The sequence below is a fragment of the Gorilla gorilla genome, chromosome 2 (genome assembly GCF_029281585.2).
Source record: "Gorilla gorilla gorilla isolate KB3781 chromosome 2, NHGRI_mGorGor1-v2.1_pri, whole genome shotgun sequence".
NCBI lineage: Eukaryota > Metazoa > Chordata > Mammalia > Primates > Hominidae > Gorilla > Gorilla gorilla.
The window spans coordinates 125566706-125583946 of NC_086017.1; the positions used below are offsets into that span (position 1 = coordinate 125566706).

Below are 17241 nucleotides of genomic sequence, written 5' to 3' on the forward strand. Positions count from 1 at the left end.
AGTGAGCCAAGGTGAGCAACATCCACTGTGGAATGAAGCACATTAACCTGGCATATGAATGGGCAATAAAAGGATTTCCTATTATTTCATAAGGTTTAATGTACATCACTCTATTCCACTGTATTGATGTGAATAGGCTTTCAGCAACACCGTGTTGAAAAATCTCCCACTTCTGTTTGTTAACTCATTATTGTAGGAAACATTACAATTATAGGAGACAGGAATTTCTGATGGTTTCCTTAGATTTCTTTCCTCATAAGCTCATTCCCAGGGTCAGTATTAGATAATCAATAATTTCTAAAATTTCTTGCTCCTATTTCTTTAGCATTGTCTACAATATCTGATACCTATAGTGTAATGCTATGTGCCACTATGATGTGGAGGGATTGGGGACGAAATCATAGCTATATATTAAAATTAACAGGCCAGAGGAAACTGGTATTTACTGAGTACATACTACATGACATATATTCCATTAATATTATTTCGTTTAATACAAACCTGCAGCGAAGTAGCTGTGGCCCATGTTTTATAGATTAGCAACATAGTTAAAGAGCTGTTAGCTAACCTGCGTAAGGAAACAGAGCTAATTAAAAAAGTTGTGAAGTGAGGTTTGAATCAAGATCTGTTTGACTCCCAGGCCCATATGTACTGCAATGCAATGCAACACCAGGAACAGAATATGAAACCATCTAACTGAAAAAAAAAAGTCTCCATGCCAATGATGAGAGCTACCTCATGCTCCAAGTAGGAGGTAGAAAGGGTAAATGACTCCTAAAAAGAGATTCTTGCTTTGCTCTTGGCTCTGATAAATCCCTGTTTATTCATATGCAAATATCCAAATGCATATTTGGAAAATGTTTTGTCTTAGATAAGAAAATGCACAATCTCCTAGAAACCTTTAAATGAGACCAGACATTTGAATGTTTACAAAAATTCCTTTGAAGATTTATATTAGGAGAAAGTTTTAAAACATAATGCATAAAAAAAAATCAGATGATTGGCTAGGCATGGTGACTATAGTCACCATGGGAGTCGCTTTGGGAGGCTGAGGTGGGTGCATGGCTTGAGCCCAGGAGTTCGAGACCAGCCTAGACAACATGGTGGAACCCCATCTCTACAAAACACAGTGAAAAAAAAAATTAGCAGGCATGGTGGCACATGCCTATAGTCCCAGCTACTCTGGAGGCTGAGGCTGAGGCTGAGGATTGATTGAGCCTGGGAGACCCAGGCTGCAGTGAGCCATGATCGTGCTACTGCACTCCAGTCTGAGAGAGAGAACGAGACCCTGTCTGAAACCCTCCACCCCCAAAAATCAGATGATTAATACAACATTAACATTTCAATCTGGATGTGTGTGTTTGTGTGTGTGTGTCTATGTGCATATAAACATATAAATATACACATACACAGATGAATTTTTTTGTCTTTGTCAAAATTTCTGGTAATTATTATAAAGTATTTGACAAAAGCTAAACAGTAAATATGTTACACCAGGAGAAAAGGAAACAAAGAACAAGAAAAGAGGAGTATGTGTATGTACATACTTCCCTCAGAAATCTAATCCTAAAACATTTTTTAAGCTAAATGGGACATAGTGCTTTAGTCTAAATTGTGTGTGTGTCTGTGTGTGTGTGTGTGTGTGTGTGTGTGTAAAGATAAAGGACTTTTACTATGTTATTTTGGCAAGTGATTCTTTTTCTAAAATCTTTGCTGAATTGTTTTATGTAGATATACTATAATACTCTTGAATAAATAAATACTTGTTCAAGTTAACCTTAGAGCTCATCAGGTAAATAACAGAATTTAAAAAAGAATCTGTAGTCTGAAACACTGTAGAGTATGCCAACTTTACACATTACATTAAGTATTCATTCAAAATAATTTATAAATTGAAAAGTATACTCCATTTTATTCAAACAATGCAATTTTTTAAATGAATCTTACACAAATTTGTGTGTGTGTGTGTGTGTGTTAGAGAGAGAGAGTGTGTGTGTGATCCTCAAGACCACTGAGTCATTCTTTAAAAATATTTTAAAATCATAATTTGGTGAAGAACTTAACAACAAAGTAACTGAAGCCAGATTTGAGAGAAGAAGAATGAACAGTTCTTCAGGAAGCACTAATTCATTCCTTAACATTCAATAAGTCTTTATTGCTTTGCCCTTCCCTCCTTTTTTTCCTCCAGTCTAAACTCTGATTTGGAGCAGAAGTTAGGAGGAACACGTATTCTGGTCCCTCTTCTCTCATCCCTGTAAGGAAAAGCAATGGTAGACTAATGACAGAAAAAGCAATTGCAACAACTTTGGCAGTTTTGTGGTACTGGGAAAAAGCAGGCTTTGTATTTGTACATTTCAAGGAATTTCTTCAAATTTTAGCTTCTTTGAATGTTCCTACAACAAAGCTGAAGGGCAGATAAGATCTGCTAGGGAAATAGATGAGGTTTAGAGAGGGAAAAAGGAGGGACTACTTTTTTTTTCTTCAAATAGCATTCAAACACATGAGCAAGATATAACTTGCAACATTAAAAAGTACATTCGCTAGCTAAAAATAACTCACAATACCCTTCTCACTAAAACAAAATAAAATAAAGCAAAAACTCACAACCAATTATTTTGACTGGTAAAAACAGACAGTGATATGAAAGTAACAGATGGAAGCCCAGTTTTACTCACACAACACACTCACTAAAGACAATTGCAAGCGTCCCCATGACAATAACTTCACAATGGTCACTTTAGCCTGAGATATCTCCTTTAGGTGAGTTTCCTTAAAGACTTCAGAGGGGCTTGTAGAAAATACTGTAGAACGAAACCAACTCATTTGTCTATACCTAGAAATAGGCAAGAGTTGCAAATCACAACCTGTGGACGAAAGGGATCCAGGTGTCACATTTGCCAAATCTTTTTGCAAGACTGGAATAGATTTTCTTTTCTTATTTATTTTTTGTTGTATGGCAGTATTTTTAGGAGAGGTGACATTTCTGTACGTTTAAAAACACAACACTACACAGCACCTAAAAACTTTCCTAAATCAAATAATTAACAGTGATAAATCTTCCTGCTAATTTCTCCTCAAAGTTGAAAGAAAGGTTATTTTCTTACCTCACACTGTGCCTTCTGATATGACAGTGTCATTCAGTCAATAATTTCAATGTCAGTTACTGATTTCTAACTCTTTTATTACAAAGACTTCAAGCAATAATGAAATGGTGCTGATCTGCTTGCTTTCACTCTATATAACGTCTATATTTATATGCTTATGCTTCTATTTGGATCTATATTTATCTGCTTTATCTGCCTACAGTGCATCTGTTTCTCATACACACAGACATATATTTATATATATACACACATACTGTATATATATATAGGTTATATATAAACACACATACCCACAAAAATGTATGAATGTATGCTAGTGAGCTTACTTCAACAACCATGCAGGTGCATAAATATTCAGGCACGTGACAAATATACAAAGAACATAAATGCACATGTAAACATAGTTACACAGGAAAAAGAATATCTTAACAACAGCCCTGTCTGCCATATTTGGCTGTTGGCCTTTGAGACTTATACACTGTTGAATGATATGTCATAGACTACTCTGAGAAGCAGAAAAATCTTCTGAAGGCAAAAGTATATAACTAAATCAAGATAATGCGTTCTAACTCTCTCATTTTCGCAATGAGGAGTCTGAGATACTAAGGTGAATAGCAAAGATTTTACAGCTTTCTGGAGGCAGAGCTGGAAGTTTTACCCAAGTCTCTGCCTGCTAGACAAATGCTCTTTCTACTACTATGCTGAACTGAAAGGATGAAAACAATTTTTTCAAACCCAATATCATTATTTTCTAATTGCCACTCTTTCCCATTTTTCCCTTTTCTTGCTGTGTGAAATGTAAACAAACAACATTCACTCAGGGTCAGGCACTGTTCTAAATATTCTATATGTACTATACCATTTAATCTGTACAATATCTCTATATAGTAGGTATCATTATTCAAAATCTTAGTTTAGTGAATTAAATAACTCACTCAAAGCTACACAGCTAGTAAGGAAAAGGCCTGAGCTCCCATAATACTCAAGACCCATGTTTTTCTCACTTAACTATGATGCCTTCCTTAATACGTATTTGTATATAATACTAACCCTTCCCTCACCACCACAGCCTGATAGTCTTAGAAATCTAATATTTGATCTGTTTCAGAACACATAACAAGTTTAAAGGTTCTCTCAGCCTGAGGAAAAAAAATAAAGGGAAGTAGAGCAGGTGTAAGTTACATCCCTAGTATGCAGCACATGACCTATACTAGAGAACTGAAATATGCAAAATTCCCCCCCAAAATTACTCCAATGATAGTGTGATGTGATTTAAAGCCTTAATAACTTCCAGTCTATGAACATTTTATGTCTTTTGCAAAGGATTATGGCAAACTGATAATATAGAATCAGATTGGAAATAGGACCACAAGAAGGCAAAGGGAAAATAGCAAAAGGAAGAAAGACCCACACCCACTTCTTCTTCCTCTCTTGGCACAACACTTCCAAAAACAAACACCCATTAAAAACAACAAACCCAGTATCAAAAGTTGGTATTTTTTTCCCCACTCAAGTGTTAGAGACAAATTCAGAAAAGAAACTAAGTCTACGTATGGTAGGTAGTTTTATACAAATCTCTTCAGATAGTAACCAGTTGTGAGCCATCCGAACACAGAGGAATTTTACACTTTGGCCAGCTAACCCAGAACCCAGCACTGGGAGATGCCATGTGGATTTGTGAAACTCCCTGGGGCATACTGCATCCACAAGCCAAAGAACAGAAATTATACTGATCCATACATGCAGCTCTTCATCTGTGACATATTGATAATTACTCTTCATTTGTGAATTAAATCCTAGTTATAAAAACAACTTTCAGACATTTGTCACAAGTGGCACATTTTACTTAATTCTTTCATAACACCATCTAGCCACGGTCTATAGGAAATGGGAGCTACCATACTCCCATATAGGTCATGATATTATAGGAAGAATATAATGTAGAGAAAGAGAGAAAGAGAGAGACAGACTTGAGTTTGAATCCCAGGTTTTCCATTTATTAACAATAAAGCTGTAGGCACATCACTTAAATGATTCTGAAATCTCATTTTCATCACCTGTGAAATAAAGAATAAAACCACCTATTTTGCAGGAACATTGTGAAGATTAGAGACATCCCAGCACAAAGACCCCCTCATAAAAGGGGGCATTAAATATTAATTATTGTATATTTAAGAAGGCTATTTGTGTGTGACTTTCTCTTGTATTAATGATACATAAATCTGCTGGGAGTAACAGAAGATGTGAGGTACTTTTTATGCTTTTTTAATCAAAGACAAACTTTTTGGTGATCACATGTGTTCCATGTAAAAGTGGAAATAAAAGCATATCACAGTGTAACATTTTCAGTGGACGATTTTAAAGCACTTAATAACCCTTGACTTTTTGTGATTGCTGGCACTCTCATTTAACAGTTGGGCAAAATGGGGTTCAGAGATACATCCTCCAAATCAGTAATAATAATAAAGAAATCACCAGCAGGGGTTAGTAGAAAGTCTGTTTTTAACATCTAAATCCCACAGTGTCCAGCTAAGGAATAACTGCTGCAAGGTCACAGATACAAAAGGCCACACTTTCCCCAAAGCTCTTTGAGATTATTCACTGAGGCCAAAACATTAGGTAATGCTGTGTACATCTGCTGAGATAACAAGGGTGAGTCAGGGTTAGGTCACGGTTTCAGGTTAGAGGGGTGGGGTGAAGAGTGGCTTTCAGATCAAATGATGAGAGTAGTTTAATTTAAGCAAAGAACAAGCCATACAGTATTTTAAGTAAGAGGGGAAAAAAGGGGGTGCAACTACAGCCAAGAGAAGGTGGGTGGGAATATAGACCCTGTGGGGGTCAAATGGGTAACTGTGGCTCAAAGAGGAAACCCACCCACATTCACACACGCTGAAAAGCAAACAAAAAGCCCAGGGTGCAGCATAAATCCTGCTATCCCAATAACACACACAGATGTTCCACCATTGTTTTCTTTTATGCACATTTTAATTAAGAGATCAGAATCAAGCATTAAAATGTTATTAAATGGCTTGTTTACATTTTTGCTATATGTCATTTATAATGCGTTTTCTAAATGTGTGTATATCTATTCGGAAGGACTATTTGGAATTTTTATATCAGTGCTACAATTGTCCTACTAACTCACAACCATTTTTGCTAACCAAATATGTGTCAGAAATCCTTTTCAGTTTAAGCAACTGGACAGGAGCTCCCACTCTTTAATTCTCAGTCAAGCAATTCCCTACCCCCAATCACACCTCCTTTAAGCATGACAAAGTCCACCACAGTACTTCAAGACAATAGGAAGGCCCAGGTACACTGGCAACCTTTCTGATTTTTCACAAGAGTCCCAGTTTCAAATATTCTCCCATTGTGCTCACGAGAAAATAGTCTTCATATACATGCCCGACCCTTTCCCTAGAACAGTTTTGAAAATGTCGGGAACTCAAAGCTACCACATGAAGGACGCTGACCTATGAATCTCCCCTGGAGGGGACACAGTGGAAGAAGTGGGAACTAGTAGATTTTTTTTTCCTCCCCACAATCCATCTCCTATTTGCAGTCTATAACTTATCCCTATTTGCCTGGGCAGGAATTTGAGTTCTCTATATTATTCTGGAGTTAAAACAAGTATGCCTTTCCCGTCTCTCAGATTCCACAGATACCATGACTGATGCACACAATCCACCTGCATATGTGGATCACAAGTATCCTGTAGTCTGCCGGCACCATATAACTTAATTACTTTTAACCACAGGGCATTGTCCTAGAAGCCCACTATTTATATTGTACCTTATCAATCATGGTACTTGGAATTGCAAAGTCTCAGAAAGCAGGAATCATATCTCCTCCATGTTCAGTTCAATGCCTAATGCATTGTGAGTGTTCAGTCAGGACAAGTAAGAGAGGTAAGGTTTTTTCTTTCTTTTTGTTATTTGTTTGTTATCCAGGATAAGCAGAATGCTTGTACAGAACATGCATAAGAAAGAAACGCAATCTAATCTCACTGTCAATTTATATTCTGTAAACTGTCTCATTTGCAGCATAAATGACTACAAAAATGTTTTGGTTACTCTAAGTGTTAACCTTAAGGTAAGAGTTAAATTAAGTCTGCTATAACTGGTGGACCAGAAAGGACTCAGAGAAAAGCAACAGCATGGCTTTGAATCAAATCACTTTTGGAAGAAAACTTTAAGATGTTACCACCGAAAAAATAAAACTGGCAAAATGCTCTGGAGGGCATCTTAGCAATATGCATCAAAAACTTAAAAAATATATGAAGACTGTTGACCCAGAAATCTCACCTCTAGGAATGTATCTAAAGGAAATACTCAAAGATCTACACAAAGATTTAGAAGCAAGAATGTTTACCATGGCATTATTTATAATTGTGAAAGACTGGTAACCTTGTCTGACAATAGAGAGTTGATTAAATAAATGACAGTACATTCCTAGACTTAAATACTATGCAGTTTAAGAAATCATACTTTAGATACCACTTAATTACATGAAGAAATGTTTTTGGAATACTGTTAAGTGAAAAGGCATATAACCAACAATATATGTACAGGAAAATATATTGTTTAAGTAAATATTGCTAAGTTAAATATTGTTAACTTAAATATTGTTTAAGAAGTGATAGTTGTGTACACACAAAGTGCAAAAGGACCAGAAAACACTAGAAGTGCTTGTTTCTGGGTAGAGAAATTATAAATAATTTTTGTTTATTTGAACTTTTCCATAATAAAAGCACATTTATTTCATAGTAAAATATTACTTAAAATATTCATCTATACCAACCTTCCTTCTCTAAAGGCCTAAAAGTGACCCTCTGTAGGCACTCTTTTGTCTCTCGAAGTCTTCCTTCTCCTGTTTTTATAGATGTATGTGTTGCATTCTAAAATCTTAAGTATTTGGGACTATGTAGTTATAAAAGATACCCTACCAATTAAACAAATAAAAAATCTTATTAAATCTGTGGTTTTAATCTTAGGTTCCTCCTTAGAAAAAATACCAATTTCTCTTTAAGTCCTATATTTTGCTTTCAATTCAGCCTCCATAGTATTAATTAGTTATATTATTTAGGCCTGCAGCATAACAGTTTCATAGTTCTTCTCATTCTCACAGTTCTTTGTAAGAGACACCACCCCTCTCATGGTTCTTACTCACCCCTACACCCACACTTGACCACAGGTAATTGTGCAAGAGACCACAAATAGAAAGAAAATAAAGCAAGCCTTAAAAGGCCAAGGTACTTCCAAGTTATAAAACAGAGAAAGGCTGAAAATTTAGGCAAAGATGTGGAGAAAATCCGAGCCATGACACTTAAGAATGAACTGGAGTAAAGATCCACGAGCACCTGGTGCAGGGAGAGACAACTCTACCTACCAATCCAGTACATGCTACTCACACAGGACTATTAATTCTAGTAAATAACCACAGCTTTAGGATGGGCAAATGTTCTGGAATAGGCTCCCTGTTGAAAATACAAGTGCTAGGGCCTTTCCATAACCTATAATCAGGACTTCCAGTAGTAATATTCAGGCATCTTCATTGAAAGCTCCAAATGTGATTCTGAATTATACTAGAGGTGAGAACCAATGGGCTACTGGGGAAGTTCAAATCCCTTAGCTCTAGCCAACTTTTATAAATTCATCTCCCTTAACTTCACAAACATATACACTCTGCTGATGCTAGACCGGTGTCCTTGTTCTCCATCCTTGCTCCGTCATAAAGAGAAAGCTAGTTTATGTCTTTGTACAATCTACTTATGACTTTCTATCTTGAATGCCCTGACTGCTCCTTACTACCTGTTTAAATCTTCACTAATTCCAACAATGGGTTAGAGTTTCACCTCCCTACTAATTCACACTGATTTTTCCTACACATTAAACTACAGAATCTGTGTCTTCCCCTATTTCTACTCTTACATCGTTATGAAACAATAATTTGTCTTACAACTCAATATGATCATAAACCATATGTGTCCTTAGAAAGTGTTTACATGGTTTTGTTGGTACCTCTTTGCAATGTATATCAGGGAATTTTAAAAAATAGCAGGCTGAATTGAGAGCAGTACTTGCATGTTCATCATCAAATAATATGGGACATGTATATTTACCTCCAAACATTCTCAGAGTTCATTCTTCGTACCCTGTAGGCTTATGCTGTAAAGAAAATACATATGCAGAAATAAAAACAGAGTTTGAATCTCCAGTCCTAATCCTTCCTCTGAACTCCTGTCTCATGTATCCAACTGCCTACTACACATCTCTTTATTTGGAAAAGAATTTCAAATTCAACATGCTCCAATACTAACTCATACTCATCTCTTTCCCAAATCTGCTCATTTCTCCATATCCCCTATAGCTCCCAACTCCATGGGATATTGCCATTTATCCAGTGGCTGAGGTGAAATGCCTGAAATTCATCACACCTGATGTCTCTCTCATGTAAAACCACATTGAGACCCTCAGCAACTTTTGTCAGCCCTACCTTCAAGTTATGCAGAGTTGAACCACTTTTCATCCCCTCCCCACTGCCATTGCCCTTTGCATAACTGGGCTACTACGATAACTACTACATGCTCTTCCTGTATCACCCTGACCCTGTAGACTGTTCTCCACAGTGTAGCCCTGGAACTCTTTTAATATGTAAATGAGATCATACATGCTTAAAAAAATCCTCTATAGCTTTCTGTCAGTCTTTACCACGGCCTATGTGAGCTGCTCCCTACTTATCTACATGATCATTCTTACTTTGGTCCACTTGAGCCACACATTTCTTCTTGCTCTTCCTGGAAAATTTCAAGTTGTTCCTACTCCAAAGTCTTTACAATATCCATCCCCTTTCCCTAAAATGTTCTTCCTGCTGGTCACCACATGCTTAGGTTCTTCTAATAATTTAAATATTTGCTCAAATATCTTCCACTCGGTGAGACCTTTCCTACTTACCCTATTTCAAATAGCACTTTCTAAATTATATATCCCTATTTTCTACCTCCTTATTATGCATTATTTTCTTCCTAGATCTGATCATTATTTAAAATGATTTTTTTTGTTTACATAATTATTGGCTGTCTCTCCTTCCACTATAAAATAAGTTTCATAGGAAACTTTGTTTAATTTCTCACTACATTCCCAGTAATTAGAACAATGTCTGAAACATTATAGGTACTTGATAACTATTAAATGACTGAATGAATAAGTAGATGAATAAAGTGTTCCAGTACTTATAAATCTCATCCCAGTCACATAAACTTTAAATAGAAAATCTTTATTCTGCATGGTGCAGCGGCTTCTCTGGATTGTCCCAGAGGCCTCTATTCTTTCCATCTGACTGCACAGGCCAGTCTGGGAAACCACCTACATGCAATAGCTCACATCTCTTATAATAAACTTCTTGGGAGGAGTAAGTCAAATTAGATAGTTAACTAAAAATAGTATCTCTGAGTTTATAAAGGAGACGTTTTCCCAGCCCAACTGGTCCTGGTAAGTTAGACTGGCATCAAATGCTGACATGGCAATCTTGTGCTTGATGAACCCTCAATCTGGAGAGGAGTGAGCTATACTTTTATACTATTTATTTTGTGAAAGTTCCAAGTATAGTTCATCTTTGTATCCACAATGTCAAGAACATTGCTGAGCAGAGAGTAGAGTTTCAATAAATGTTTATTAAACAGATGAACAAACTAATCCACGAAGCAAACAACATTCTAAGTGCTATTCTTCTATGTCTAAGCTTTGACGATGCGCTATATAAAATTCATTCTTGCAATTTTCCTTCATAGATTAGACTGAAAAACTCATCGTGAAGGACCATGTCTTATCCATCTTGTATCCCAAGTTCTTAGTACAGAGCTGGATGTAAAAGGAAGAAAAACTCCAAAGCAAAGGATAGAGAAGTTAGAAGTCCTGGCAGCAATCAGTGAGCATTAAAGAATGCCAGTATGACGTGATTATCAGATGTTAGGTGATGAAAATCATGCCAGCTAACATATGGATTTCTACCCTGTTTCTGTGTAAGACTTGAGCTCTAAAATTAGTTCCTGAACACAGGGGATCAGAGTTGAAGGTGATTATTTACTATGAAACTGCTATTTTCCAGAGTATACATGATCAAAGTGCTAGAAACTTAATGCATGAAAATCTACACTTCTTTACTCAACCTCTCTTACAGTTATATAAAATTCTTTAGAAAATTAATGTTATAAAAAAGACTTCAGGCCGGGCGCGGTGGCTCACACCTGTAATCCCAGCACTTTGGGAGGCTGAGGCGGGCTGATCACCTGAGGTCGGGAGTTCAAGACCAGTCTGACCAACACAGAGAAACCTCATCTCTACTAAAAATTCAAAAAAATTAGCCGGGTGTGGTGGCACATGCCTGTAATCCCAGCTACTCGGGAAGCTGAGGCAGGAGAATCCCTTGAACCCGGGAGGCGGAGGTTGTGGTGAGGCAAGATCGTGCCATTGCACTCCAGCCTGAGCAACAAGAGTGAAACTCCATCTCGGAAAAAAAAAAAAAAAGAGTTCAGTTTGTTCACTAAAGGGCTCAATTTGTTCACTACATAAAAGGATATAGCAGTTTGTTCAAGAAATCAAAGCCTTTTCAAATATAATAAGCAATAGAAGAGGTGACAAAATATATAATGTAACTATTAAATCAACATGCCTTACAAGTATCCATCATGGTTATAGTACTAATTGCCTTGGTTTGTCCAAGACTGAGGAGGGATGTGAGCTTTTCCGTGTTCAAACAGAGAAAGCTCCAGGCTAGTCAGGACAAGTTGGTCACCCTAATAATGGTATAACCTGCTAAGCTGATTATCAGCTATTCCGATGTATTTATATGTAGGATCTATAGGTACATGTAGAATATATGATAGATAACTAGGCATTACTAGGTTATAAGATGATTAAGAATTAATCAGTCTGTACTAGTATACCATATGAAGTGCAAATCCCTTGTTTCATTTTCTCTTCATTTCCCCTCGATGTTGGACTTCTTACTTATGTTTTTATATCATATGTTTATATTGATTTTATTATAGTCAAATACATTAATTTGGGGTGTTAGGACAACTTCATTTTCTTCAGAAGAAAAGGAAAAGTGAGTAGCAGCAATGCAGATGGGTCTCAATTGACGCATGAGCTCATCTGTTTTTTACAACTCCAAGTGTGGTAATTCCCCGTAGAATTAAAATTTCCTAACACAGAAATTAAAATTTTCCTAGCTGAAAATGCCAGCTTTTTACATATCCCAAAACTGAACACATGAAGATCAAACTCCAAAAGTAAGGCAAGATCTACAGAACTATCCCAGCCCTAATTCTGCCTAGATATTTATTATAAGACAAACTGAGACAGTCCCCTGTGGTCTCCGTAAGGTCCTGATGGCCCCCTCAAAGCATCATCTGGCTTTAAGAGAACTCCAAAATAGTAATTGGTCTTTGGGCACAGAATAGCCATTGGAATCTGGATTAGAGTCTGAAAAACACTGCATTTTCCAAAGAGATTACAATGCCAGGCTTTGAACATTGAAGGGTAATATCTTCTTTCTAAGTATCTCTGGTCAGTCTCAGTAACTAGACCTACTTTTGAGGCTCCATTTCTTTTATGTCTTTTAAATTTAATGATAAAAAAGAAATATCTAAATTTATAATATACACAAAACAGTGAAATTAGGAGAAAAAATTCTATTTGATGTGTCTATTTTTTTAAGCTCCCATAACTAAAAAGATCAACAGTTACCTACATTTGTAATATTTATGCCTCCCAGACTCAGTGTAATGAGTTTCATCTCTGATCGAATTTTTATAACTGACTTTCACTTACCTGTGAAATAGGTAATAGGAAGCCTTGGTAGGTGCTTTCCCTAAAGAATCAGATGCAAAAGTTAGACCTACTGCAAACAATAGAGAGGAAAAAAAATGTCACTCTAATATACTGCTACTATATCCCTCTGCTTTTTGCAGGAAAGGAAAGCTATCATCCTAGACAGAAATACTGAAATAAGTGAAGTACAGACGAGTGATTAATCAAAATCTGAAAATCACAGTCTTCAGCTTTCTCTTCCATGAAACCATGGTGTGTCCTCTTAACTTTGGCCAAATGCCCAGCTAAGAGAATTCTTCCATGAGATGAACATGTTTCAGGGCAAAACCTTATTCTAACTGATGGTTTTAAAAGCCCAACTCTACATTCTGCTCAAGGCTTTGGTTACGTAGGTAAGCCAAAACACAGGAGACATGACTTCCTCCACTAAACTGGCTGAAGCCCAGGTTACACTAATTCAGCCTAAATAGAAAACCTCTGCTTTTCAATCCCTTTGTTCTCTTGGATGTCACAGCTTCCTGCTCTATTCGCTTCCTTTTATAGTCTTCTCTCACCAAGCATTTCAGGAAAAAAAAAAAAAAAAGCTAAATAAAGATCACAGCCTGTTCCATTGTGTCCCCTTCTTCTTCATCATCTTCTTTTCCATTTGTGCAATGTTGTGGCACCTATTAACTACCAATGTTTTCAGAATGACATTATACAAGGTGCAGGCTGTACCACTGTGCCCTAAAAATATCAACAACTGCATTAGTCTCACAATAATTAATGGCAGGCATTATGCAAATGACAACTTTTTCGCTGCAAAATAATGACATTTCTTCATTTTGAGCAGAGTTATGCAAAACAATGAATTTAGGATGATAAATCACACAGGAGAATTAAGAAAGCCATAACGTTCCTGCCCAGGCAGGCAGAAAGATAGACAGACCAACAATTTAGAAGACATTGTTTGTTCTCACACCACTATAAAAAATCATAGCCAGTCGGCCATTAATGTGTGTAGGTTTTTTTCCTTCTCCCCTTTAGGCAACAATGCATAAGGGGATGCTAAATTCTAGCAATTGGATCATTACAAGTCACAAGCAAATTTTTCTTTATTAACCTTAATAAGTCATTCACTCAGAGACTATAGTCATCAAGCAAATAAAAAGTATCACATGCCATTCTGCTACACATTAACTAATTCCTTATGCAAACATCACAACATATAGCAATTACTGCCGCTCAAAAAAACAAAGTCATTTTCAATTTATTTTATTGCTTTTATACTTGGCCATTTCCTGTAGCACATTATCGTTTCTTTCCCTAACAGCCCGAGGTGGAATGAAGAAGAATTTCGGTAGCAATGAGCCCCTTCCTCTAGCCACCTTTGTCATACCTTTTTCCCCTCCGGGAGGCTTTTAAGGAAGGTTAGGGATAAGGTATGTGCATGCTCCTTCACAGGAAATGTGCATCAAGCTCAGAGAAATGGTACATTCAGCTCCTATTCTTGCAGAAAAGAGAGTGTGGGGTAGGCAGAAAGACCCAAGTCTGTCTCCCACATTTGCTACAATAACACTGACAGCTTTCCTTTATTCAGTAAAACAAGGTAAAAGTGCAGGCTTAGACCTGTCTCTAACAGGTGAACATTAAAGTCAATATATGCAACGTTGACCTGAGAGATATAGTAATGGTTAATGAGAATTATGAGGTTACTTCGTCTTGCTTCACTCAGCACATAACTTGTCCCTTCCAGAACGCTGAATGAAGAGCAATAATAAATACTGGACACTACCCCCCAACATGCACAATACTAAATAAGATCTTTGTGTGTGTGTGTTTTTAATTCTATAACATCCTTTATCCAAGACTCCCAGGATGTGAAACAAATGCTAAACAAACCTTACACATTCCTAACAGATTCTTTTAGCCCATTTTACAGACTGACAAATGGATTCTGAGCAACTGGAGGCTTTACACAAAGCTGGACTGGAACAGGTCAGACTATCTTTCCAATGTTCTAACCTCTGAGGCCCGTGGCCTCTTATAATCATGAGCATTCTTTCCTGCTGATAAACAATTATGCTGTAAACAGCCTGTACATGTCCCTTTTCACACAACAGGATGATAATCTCTCTCCGTTCTCCTAAACCCACAATCCATTCCCCCCTTTTTAAGGTAGAACATTTCCGAAATACACACGGGAAAAGCTCCGTTTTCAGTTTCTCCTCCTGAAGGTAATAACATTTTGCAGTTCTCCTTAAATAAAATCCAGCCCATGGTGGATCAATAAGAATGATGCCCATTTCCCTAATGGCAGCCGATTGCCATTTGCTATTCAAATCAGACTAGATAAATTACAGTACATGCCAGGGAACAGGCCAGTGAATTAAGACAGGCCTCCAGAGGACCAGCGATATTATTAATCTTTTAAGACACTATCATATTTCTTCTTGACAGTGTGCGTAGACTCACAGACACACTGCACCCAGATTGAAATATCAGCTGCTGAAAAAAATCAATAGTGTTAGAAACACAATAATTTTTGGTCTGCAGGGTCTACACCAAGCAACACTTGTACCCCTCCTGTGCCATCTCTTCTCCCACTTCCCCTTTGCCATATTTGCCTCCTACCTTTTTGCTCTTCCCTTTTCATTCTCTGGTTTTAAAAGCTTGTAAGTCCAAATGACAAGATATTATGAGAAGGTTTCCACTGCTAACACTGGCCATTGTGGTTACAGCGTTGATTTTTCATGGGTTGTTTGAAATGCAATTTTACTAGTCTGGCAAAATGTTTTGGCGTGGGATTGTTTTTCCTATGAACTTAATATAGATCTTCAACCCTTATGCACTTGGTTCTGTTTTATGAAGAAATGCAAATATTTAAAGGGGTGGCCATACCTGAAAGTTCTGAGGAAAGTGGAATGCACAGAAGGGAAAATAATGGAAACCTGGCCCAGAAATGAAAAAACGTGGGGGGTATTCATTGAAGATCCAGGAGAATAAACAAAATAAAACAAAACAAAACAAAACAAAACAAAAGGCTACAGGGGAGGTGTATGTAGAGCAGAACATGGTAGGAAGAATATTCTACTTAGATTCCGAAAACTTGAAGTTGACCTCTGCCTCTGCTGCCTGCACACTGTGTGGTTTTGCCAGTTACTTACCCTTGCAGAGCCTTGGTTTCCTTTTCCATTAAAACAAAACAATCTAACCACCTACCTCATAGCATTCTTGTGAGGGCTAACTAACAAGATGTGTGTGTTTTCTAAATAATAAAATTGTGAATGATATAAACTTATTTCTACTAGAGAGAGGTTTATGAAATGTGTCTGCTTTTTTCCTTTTTCATAGATACAGAATACCATAAAGGAACTTTAGACTTTATCAATAAATAAGCAAACTGATAGCCACAGAAAGGTTATTGAGGTTCACATTACCAGTAGCTAGTAGAACTTTAAGTAGACCAAGATCTGTTGAATCTGAGCCAGTCCCTTTTACATTTTACCAGATGGATTTTACCTTTTCCATGTCTCTTTCTACTAGAGATTTGAGGCTTTGATTCTTGTCCATGTTGCTTTTCCACTGGGAAGGCAGATAAACAAAATGCCATATAAGAAAACAAAAACAGAAACAAAACCTACCATGTTTGTGTATATTTATATGCTATTCTTTTGATCCCAAGACTCCCTCCAGTTCACCCCCCATTTTGATTCTTCCTTTCATAACAAAATGTATTAGAAAAATTGTCCATATTAGTTATTACCACATCTTCACTTTCTATTCTTTTCTTAATCTATTCCAATCAGGCTTTTATCCGTTCCACTCTACCATATCTACTGTTGCCAAATGCAATGGTCACATTTTAATTTTCATCTGACTCAACTTCTTGGCAACAATTTAACACGGATAACCGCTTCTTTTCCTCCTCGAAACTGTAATATCTTTTGGGATACCCCTCTTTTCAACTTTCTCTACTATCTTACAGGGCACTTAAGCCTATTTAAGTCTCATCAAATTTGAAATCTGTTACTAGTAATTCATTCTTATTTCTGAATTGGGATAAACACAGTATATTTGGAAAAACAATGGACTGTCAGATGTTTTGATGGTCTGATTTTATGACTTTGATATACAAAAAAGAGTAGAAAATCTTATTCTTGGTTTGGCTTGAAGCTTTTTTATTCCACATATCTCATGGCAAAATTTATGAACTACTTTTGAAAATTCGTAAGTGATCATTTACCTAGATCCACTTAATTGCTCCACCCAGTTTCTTCAAACACTTGTTCTTTGAGGTCTACATGGCAAGAAGTAAATACGAA

The 17241-nt window shown here is 36.8% G+C and overlaps 1 protein-coding gene across 43 annotated transcripts in view; it reads right to left on the bottom strand.

The window, feature by feature from the left end:
* The window catches only part of ZBTB20 (zinc finger and BTB domain containing 20), an 838196-nt gene that overhangs the window by 385655 nt on the left and 435300 nt on the right, over positions 1-17241 (bottom strand). For 8 of the 43 annotated variants that reach the window (XM_063704050.1, XM_055381688.2, XM_055381685.2 and 5 more), the window contains 2 exons: positions 12938-12977; positions 9226-9271 (listed from right to left, as the gene is read on the bottom strand). The exons of the other annotated variants lie outside the window; for them this stretch is intronic. The gene's annotated coding sequence lies outside the window, so the exon portion shown is untranslated. The remainder of the gene's footprint in view (positions 1-9225; positions 9272-12937; positions 12978-17241) is intronic. 43 annotated transcript variants of the gene reach the window in all.